Source organism: Physeter macrocephalus, chromosome 20 (assembly GCF_002837175.3).
Source record: "Physeter macrocephalus isolate SW-GA chromosome 20, ASM283717v5, whole genome shotgun sequence".
NCBI classification, from domain to species: Eukaryota; Metazoa; Chordata; class Mammalia; order Artiodactyla; family Physeteridae; genus Physeter; species Physeter macrocephalus.
In genome coordinates this window covers 58,044,811-58,052,588 of record NC_041233.1, presented here as the reverse complement: position 1 = coordinate 58,052,588, position 7,778 = coordinate 58,044,811, and the positions used below count along the sequence as shown (strand labels likewise).

The 7,778-nt window shown below is 44.6% G+C and overlaps 1 pseudogene; it reads left to right on the top strand.

The window, feature by feature from the left end:
- Positions 1-7,760, top strand: part of LOC114484606 (formylglycine-generating enzyme-like) — a 12,749-nt pseudogene extending 4,989 nt beyond the window's left edge.
- The last annotated feature ends 18 nt before the right edge of the window (positions 7,761-7,778 follow it).

Sequence of the window (7,778 nt, the reverse complement as noted above, 5' to 3'; positions counted from 1 at the left end):
GACCAAGATACACCCCTGTCCCACCCCTGGGCTGCAGCCCGCTCTCTGATTGGTCATTCAATGGATGAGGCTCCCCCAGAAGACTCGCACTACAGTTGGCCTTCGCCACGCCCACCTTCCCATCTTTTTCTCCCCCCAACACTTCCACTCCCACCTGCTTGGCTTAGCCATTGTGGCCTTGCTAGTTACCGAGACAGTCCAGGCCTCACCTGGCACTGCCGACTATAACTTTGGCCTCAGTTTGCTTTAATCCTGACCTACCTGGCAGTGAGCAGAGAATGGAGGTGTCCTCAGTCTCTGGTGCCAGACATAGGGGTGTCAGTTTCCCACCTCCCCGAGACGCTGGGAAAACCAGGCCTGGGATGAGGCTGGGTCAGGCTGGAGAAGGAGCAGCAAAGAGCCCCTCCCGTAGTACCACCTGCCTCCCTCAGGTCTGTAGTTGTGGGTGGGAGGGAGATGAATTATAATGAGTTTTATTGTGGAGGTAGTTGATGTTTGTTGAGGCTGTTGTGGTTTCTTTACAGTTTCCTGAATTCCTGAACTGCTCCAGCCTGACACCCAGTAATAACCCTGGGGAGGGAACAGGGTCACCCTCTGGGCTTCTGGGATTATTGTCTTCAGGTTTCCTGGAGACCTCCTGGGATTTATAGAAGAGGAGATGCAGTGCATCTCCCAGTGTCCTGCGGTTCTCCCCTAGTCTGTGCTTATCTAATCAAATCTACTTTTTCCTTGCCTGTATACCCAGTCCCAAGCAAATAAATCTTTTAAAACTTTAAGGTCTTACTTATTTCTCTCCTAGTCTTTATGAAAGTGAGGGAGAAATACAAGGCTTGAAGGCAGTTTGAGATAAGATGGAGATTTGCAAAACAAATGCTAAGATAATTAAATATAAAATATTTAAAACCGCAAAGTGGCTATAAATGGCTTTGTGCAGTAAAGCCCACAGGCTCTGTAGCCAGAGGACCCAGGTAGGAATTCCAACTCCACTTCTCAGCTACTGTCTGAGCTAAGGGTGGAGTGAGAAGCCCTGCCCATGCTATCTAAATGACTCTCAAGTGCATCCCTTTGCCTCTGTTCCTCTGTCCCCTAGTTCCCGTTCCTCTGTCCTCTGTCCTCTGTTCCTCATCATTTCTCACCTGGTTACTACAGCCACTACCTTAGTCACGATAACTTGTTGCACCACCGCCTTCTCTAATATAGCGCTTTCTATCGCATTAGAATCAAAAAAGAATACCCAAACCTGGCTGATCATAGCATTCCTGAGCCCCAACCCCAGAGCCTCTGACCCAGTATGTGGTCTTGGACCATACTTTGAAAACCACCACTTTCTGTCCTCTCAGCCAAAAGAGGGTTCTCAAACGTAAATTGGATCAAGCTGCTTTCCTGCTTAAAAACTTACTGGCTCTCGATTGCTTCACACATAGCCTGACACTCAGAAGGTGATAGCACATGTTTGATGGATCAATGAACAAATGAAAGAATGAACATTGCAAGAATAATACCAGCTAGGGACTTCCCTGGCAATCCAGTGGTTAAGACTCCGTGCTCGTAATGCAAGGGGCACAGGTTTGATCCCTGGTTGGGGAACTAAGATCCTGCATGCTGCACAGTACAGCCAAAAAAATTAAATTAAATTAAAAACATAGGTGTGGCCACCTGTTGGGATCTTTACTAATTGAAAAAAAGAAAAACAAAACAAAACAGCTTAAAAAAAATAATTCCACCTAGGTGTTACAAGACCTGGATTCAAATGTCAGCTCTACCATTAGTCATGAGATTTTAGGCAAATTACCTAACCTCTCTGAGACTCAGATTCTTCAATAAAATGTAGATAGTCATACTTGCCTCACAAGGTTGGGGTCAGTATACAAGTCAGATAATATCAATGAAAGGATATTATGGACTAGACACATAGAAATGTCAGTGTGAATCATTTGGGGAGATTTACAAATGCATATGAGTATGTATACACAGTCCTGGTTTCTCTCAAATAAAGATATTTTACATTGCCTTTCCCTGTGAAGTTTAATGGTGAGGCTTGAGGGAGGGGTGTGTGTAAGAAGGGAAGAAGAAGAAGAAAAACCTCCAGAAATTATTTCCTAGGGGAAACCTTCCCTGACATTTGGACTTGGTCTGCTACCCCTGTTATATATAAATTGCTCTCATAGCATGGCATTTCTTTCGTTCAATGAGAGTTTATAATTATGATTTCTTGATTAATACTTGTTTCCCCTACTAGTCCTTGAGCTCCATAAATGCAGGGAATATGTCTACCTCTCATTAGCTACCGGAAAGGTCTTTCTAAAACATACATTAGATCATGTCATTCTTCTTTAAGAACAAAAAAATCTTCAGGACAAAGTCAGATTCCTGAGGTTAGCCCTGACTCTTCCTTTCTAGCCAATGTCCCACCATCCTTCAGCCCCAGCGTTCCACATTTTAGCTATAATGGAAGAGTCGCAACCCCATAACACAGTACCATATTTTCAGACTTTTCAGCTCCTTTACCTCTCTCCATATTGTTCCCTCTCCCCACACATCATTTTCTCACCTGGACAAATCTTATTGTTCCGCCCTAGCTCTGAAGTCACTTACCCTGCAAAAGCCTAATCTTTTTCAGACAGGGTCAACCCTTCTCTTCTTTGTCTTCCACCCACAGGACTTTGCCCAAACAGCCTTCCAGGATTGTACTTCTACCGAGGGAGTACAGTTAACCATATATTTCCTATACTATCCTGGCTCCCACACCCTATCTCAAAGGGTCTTTTTTGTTAGGTCACTCCCCCTCTGAGGAATGCACACAGCTCTTGGCACAGAGTGGGCACTCAAAATATGTCTGTTGCTTTGAATTGAGTAGGCACCTAAGAGGAAAAACAAACAATAAACATGTGTATTTAAAAAAAGACTCCGGGCTTCCCTGGTGGCGCAGTGGTTGAGAGTCCGCCTGCCGATGCAGGGGACACGGGTTCGTGTCCTGGTCTGGAAAGATCCCACATGTCGTGGAGTGGCTTAAAAAAAAAAAATAAATAAAATAAAATAAAATAAATAAAAAATTTAAAAAGACTCAATTCCTTAGTAATTAGGGAAATGCAAATTAAAGACTGTAAGCATAGTATGGTTCCAATTAACAGCCATTAAACCGAGTAAAAATTAAATACCCAGCGCTGGTCCAAGCTTTGGGTAACAGATACATTCACACCTGGCTAGTGGCCAGGTAAACTGCCATAATCCTTCTAGAGGCACACTTAGGTCACACTTAGCAAGAGCCAACTAGTTTGCTTTGACCCAGTCTCTCACCTAGGAATTTAAAACCCAGTGAAATAGAACAAAAGAAAAAAATATCTATGTGTACTAAAGTACGTCATTGGGACTTAAAAGAGCTGCAAACAATCCACTAATGAATGCTTAAATTATTAAATACTATATTACATACTAAGATTACAAAACAGCTTGCAGCTACCAGAACATGGAGAAACGTGAAACCATGTTTGTAAAATAACGTGAAAGAAAAACAATATTTAAAACTGTATCTAGCTCGTCCACCTGCCGCTGCTCTTGGGCCAGGCGGAGCGTGAGGGAGGGGGGCGAAGAGGCTGGGGAGAGGCTGCGGGCGCGGCTTCCCTCGCAGGCTCCTGGGGTTCTGGCACTCCCCAGCGGCCCGGGGCCCATGGCAGCTCGGCGGCCGCGCACCGGGAGGCGAATGCCCGGGGCTCGGTCCCCGGAGAGCCGCCGTTCCTACGCACCAAGGTGATCCCCATCCCTGCCGCAGTATTTACAGTGGGCACCAACGATCCTCAGATAAAGTAGGATTGGGAAGCACTTGCGAGGAGAGTTGCTATTGATGTCTTTTACATGGATGCCTATGAAGTCAGTAATGCTGAATTTGAGAATTTGTGAACTCAGCTGGCTATCTGACAGAGGCTGAGATGTTCGGTGACTCCTTTGTCTTTGAAGAAATGTTGAGTGAGCAAGTGAAGTCTGATATCCAAAAGGCAGTTGCAGCTGCTCCCTAGTGGTCACCTGTTAAAGGCACTAACTGGAGACACCCAGAAGGGCCCGACTCTACTGTTCTACACGGGCCAGATCATTACGTCTCCTACTGCACGTGAATGGGGAAGCGGTTGCCCATGGAAGATGAGTGAGACTACAGCTGTCGACGAGGCCTGCAAAATAGACTTTTCCCCTGAGGCAACAAACTGCAGCCGAAAAGCCAACATTATACCAACTTTTGGCAGGGTGAGTTTCCTGTGACCAACACCGGAGCGGATGGCTTTCCGAGGAACCGCGCCTGTTGACGCCTTTCCTCCCAATGGTTATGGCTTATGCAATATAGTAGGGACGCCTGAGAGTGGACTTCAGACTGGTGGACCGTTCACCATTCTGTTGAAGAAGCGATTAACCCAAAAGGCTTTCTTTCCCCTTCTGGGAAAGACCGGTTGAAGAAAGGTGGATCCTACGTGCGCCATAAATCCTACTGCCTATAGGTGTCGCTGTGCTGCTCGAAGCCAGAACACACCCGACAGCTCCGCTTCGAATCCGAGATTCCGCTGTGCAGCCGACCGCCTGCCCACCACCAACTAAGAGCCAAGAAGAGCCTTTCCGAATCCGGGAAGTCATGTGTAACCTGCACACGGCTTCCATCAGAACGCTGAACAATCCCGTGTGAAGAATTCCCGCCCCGAGGTGGGTTACATGCCTGACCGATGGCCAAAGGAACGCCATTGCCAGACCAAATCGCTGACTTGCATCAGCATGTGTGCTTTATCTTGTGGTGTATTTCACGTTTTACCTCTGAGAGTCTTTAAAAGAGGAAGGAAGTGGAGGGCACCCTGAGCTAGGCTTCAGGAGGCCTGCCTTCTCCCCCCTGCGGTTAGACCCCAGAGTCCCACACTTGACCTTCCTGGGCCTCAGTGACCTCATCTGTCCAGTGAGGGGTTACACAACATGATTTCTGAGGCTCTCTCCCACTCACAGATTCTCTGAATATATCAGATTCTGTTGTGATTTCATAGTGAGAATTTATGACTGATTTTTTTTACCTATTTTTTTCCATGTGTGAACCTTGGGTGATACTAACCATGTACAATAACTGTTCTCTTATGTATTATTTTCAGAAAAGGATGGGGGTGGTGGTGGTGATGAGTCTTTATATTCATACTGCATTTCTTTTTGTCAAGGAAATCAGTGTCTTTTACAATGTTATGATGAATCCCACTTGGGTCAGTGATGGTATGCTCAAGTTCAGCAATCTGAACACACAAGAATGTCTGCGGGGTGACTCTACTGTGCTTTATCCTTTAACATTAAACGCCTGTGGTTCAGGGGGGCAGTTACAAGCCCCATTTCCCCCATCCCCAAAGCCTTTGGTGAATGTGAAACGTGTGCTACACGGAGAAATCTGCTTAATTCCAGATGTAGGAGAAAAGTAACAAGAACCTTGAATTAACTGTTTTCAAGGTATCCAATGTTTTGTAATAGGGAAGCAGGAAATCTTATTGGCTGTGGAGTATCAGATGCTTTGGATCATGCACTATGTCAAATAAACTGGTATCTGCTAAATAAGAAAAAAAATTAAAAAAAAGAACTATCTATCCTATTACCTCAGTTATCTAAAAGTGATGATGTCCGTAAAGATTGAAGTCAAAAAGAAACACTAAAATATGAAATCATTTGATGGGATGGGTGAGATTATAGGAAAGAATTAGAAGCATTTAAGGTTTTTTTCCATGATATTTTTAAATTGATCTCATAACATTTTTTTTGGCGGGGGGGTGCGTTGGGTCTTCGTTGCTGTGTGTGGGCTTTCTCTGGTTGTGGCGAGTGGGGGCCACTCCTCGTAGCGGTGCGCGGGCTTCTCATTGCGGTGGCTTCCCTTGTGGAGCATGGGCTCTAGGCGCGCGGGCCTCAGTAGTTGTGGCACGCGGGCTCTAGAGAGCAGGCTCAGTAGTTGTGGCGCTACTGAGCCACACTTAGTTGCTCCGCGGCATGTGGGATCCTCCCGGACCAGGGCTCGAACCCTTGTCCCCTGCATTGGCAGGCGGATTCCCAACCACTACGCCACCAGGGAAGCCCTCTCATAACATTTTTTAATGCTATGCACCCAGGGAATTACGCTTTTAATATAGGAAGTGTTCAGATACAGTGTTAAGTAAAAAAATGTAGGATATAGAATGTAAGTGTAATATGGTCTCAAATTTGTGGAAGGAAGAAATGTAGGTGAAAAGAATATTTGTAAACTTTTTGTAGAGAAAAAATATGGAAGAAAACTATGTTGAGAACCAGTATTAGAAGGAAACGCACCAAAATGCTAATAGAGTTTGTCTGAATAGTGAAATAATGGGTGATTTTTATATTATTTTTATAATCAGTAAATGTTCAAAACTAAAATGAATGTATTGAAATTCCTTGGATTTCAGTCTTTGCCATGTGTTCTGTCACTAATTGGCTTCTCTGCTTCTACCTTCCCCTACCCTAAGGTCCTGCATGTCCCTATCAGATTCATCTCCTTTCCCCAGTATTTTTACTGACTTGGTTTGGCTTCTAGATTTCTGCTGTGCCTTTACTGCTGCTTCTTCTCATACTTCCCACCTCTTTAATGATGTTGTTTCTTTCTTTCTTTTTTAAAAAAATATTTATTTATTTATTTGGCTGTGCTGGGTCTTAGTTGCAGCATGCAGGTTCCTCGTTGCGGTTATGTGGGATCTTTTAGTTGTGGCATGCAGGATCTTTTAGTGGCGGTATGCAGGATCTAGGTCCCCGACCAGAGATCAAACCCATGCCCCCTGCATTGGGAGCATGGAGCCTTAACCACTAGACCACCAGGGAAGTCCCAATGCTGTTGTTTCTTAAAGTCCTGTCCCATCTCTTTCTCTCTCACTCTGTACTCTTTCCTGGCTATCTAATTCCCTCTTAGGGCTTTACCTGTTATTTCTACTTGGATGACCCCACATTACTTATCTTCTATATTGACCTGTCTTCTCTGTTCTTGCTCACATTTGCAGCTGCCCATTGGACTTCTCCACTTTGTGACTTGAGTTACAAACAGCTCACACTCAGGTGTAGAAACCCAGCTCATCTTTTCCCCAGACCTGCCTGTTCATTTTGCTGACTTATTTCCATTAAAATCACCAAGGGGCTCTAGGTTCCTAGGCAGGATTGGCTAAATAATTTGCAGGGCTCAGTGCAAAATAAAAATGTCAAGCCCCTTGTTCAAAAATTATTAAGAATGTCAAGATGGCGGCAGCAGAACCTCAACCAAATGCAGGGCGCTTCTAAGTGCGGGGCCCTGTGTGGCTGCACAGGTTGCACACCTAGGCTTAAATCTAGGGGTCATCTTGGACTCCTCTCTCCTTTATTTTTATATCATTTAAAATTTATTTTTTTATAGAGCAGGTTCTTATTACTTATCTATTTTATACATATTAGTGTATATATGTGAATCCCAATCTCCCAATTCATCTCACCACCACCACACCACCCCCGTCACTTTCCCCCCTTGGTGTCCATACGTTTGTTCTCTACATCTGTCTTTATTTCTGCCCTGCAAACCAGTTCATCTGTACCATTTTTCTAGGTTCCACATATATGCATTAATATATGATATTTGTTTTTCTTTCTGACGTACTTCACTCTGTATGACAGTCTCTAGATTCATCCACGTCTCTACAAATGACCCAATTGCATTCCTTTTATGGCTGAGTAATATTCCATTGTATATATGTACCACATCGTCTTTATCCATTCGTCTGTCGATGGGCATTTAGGTTGCTTCTATGACC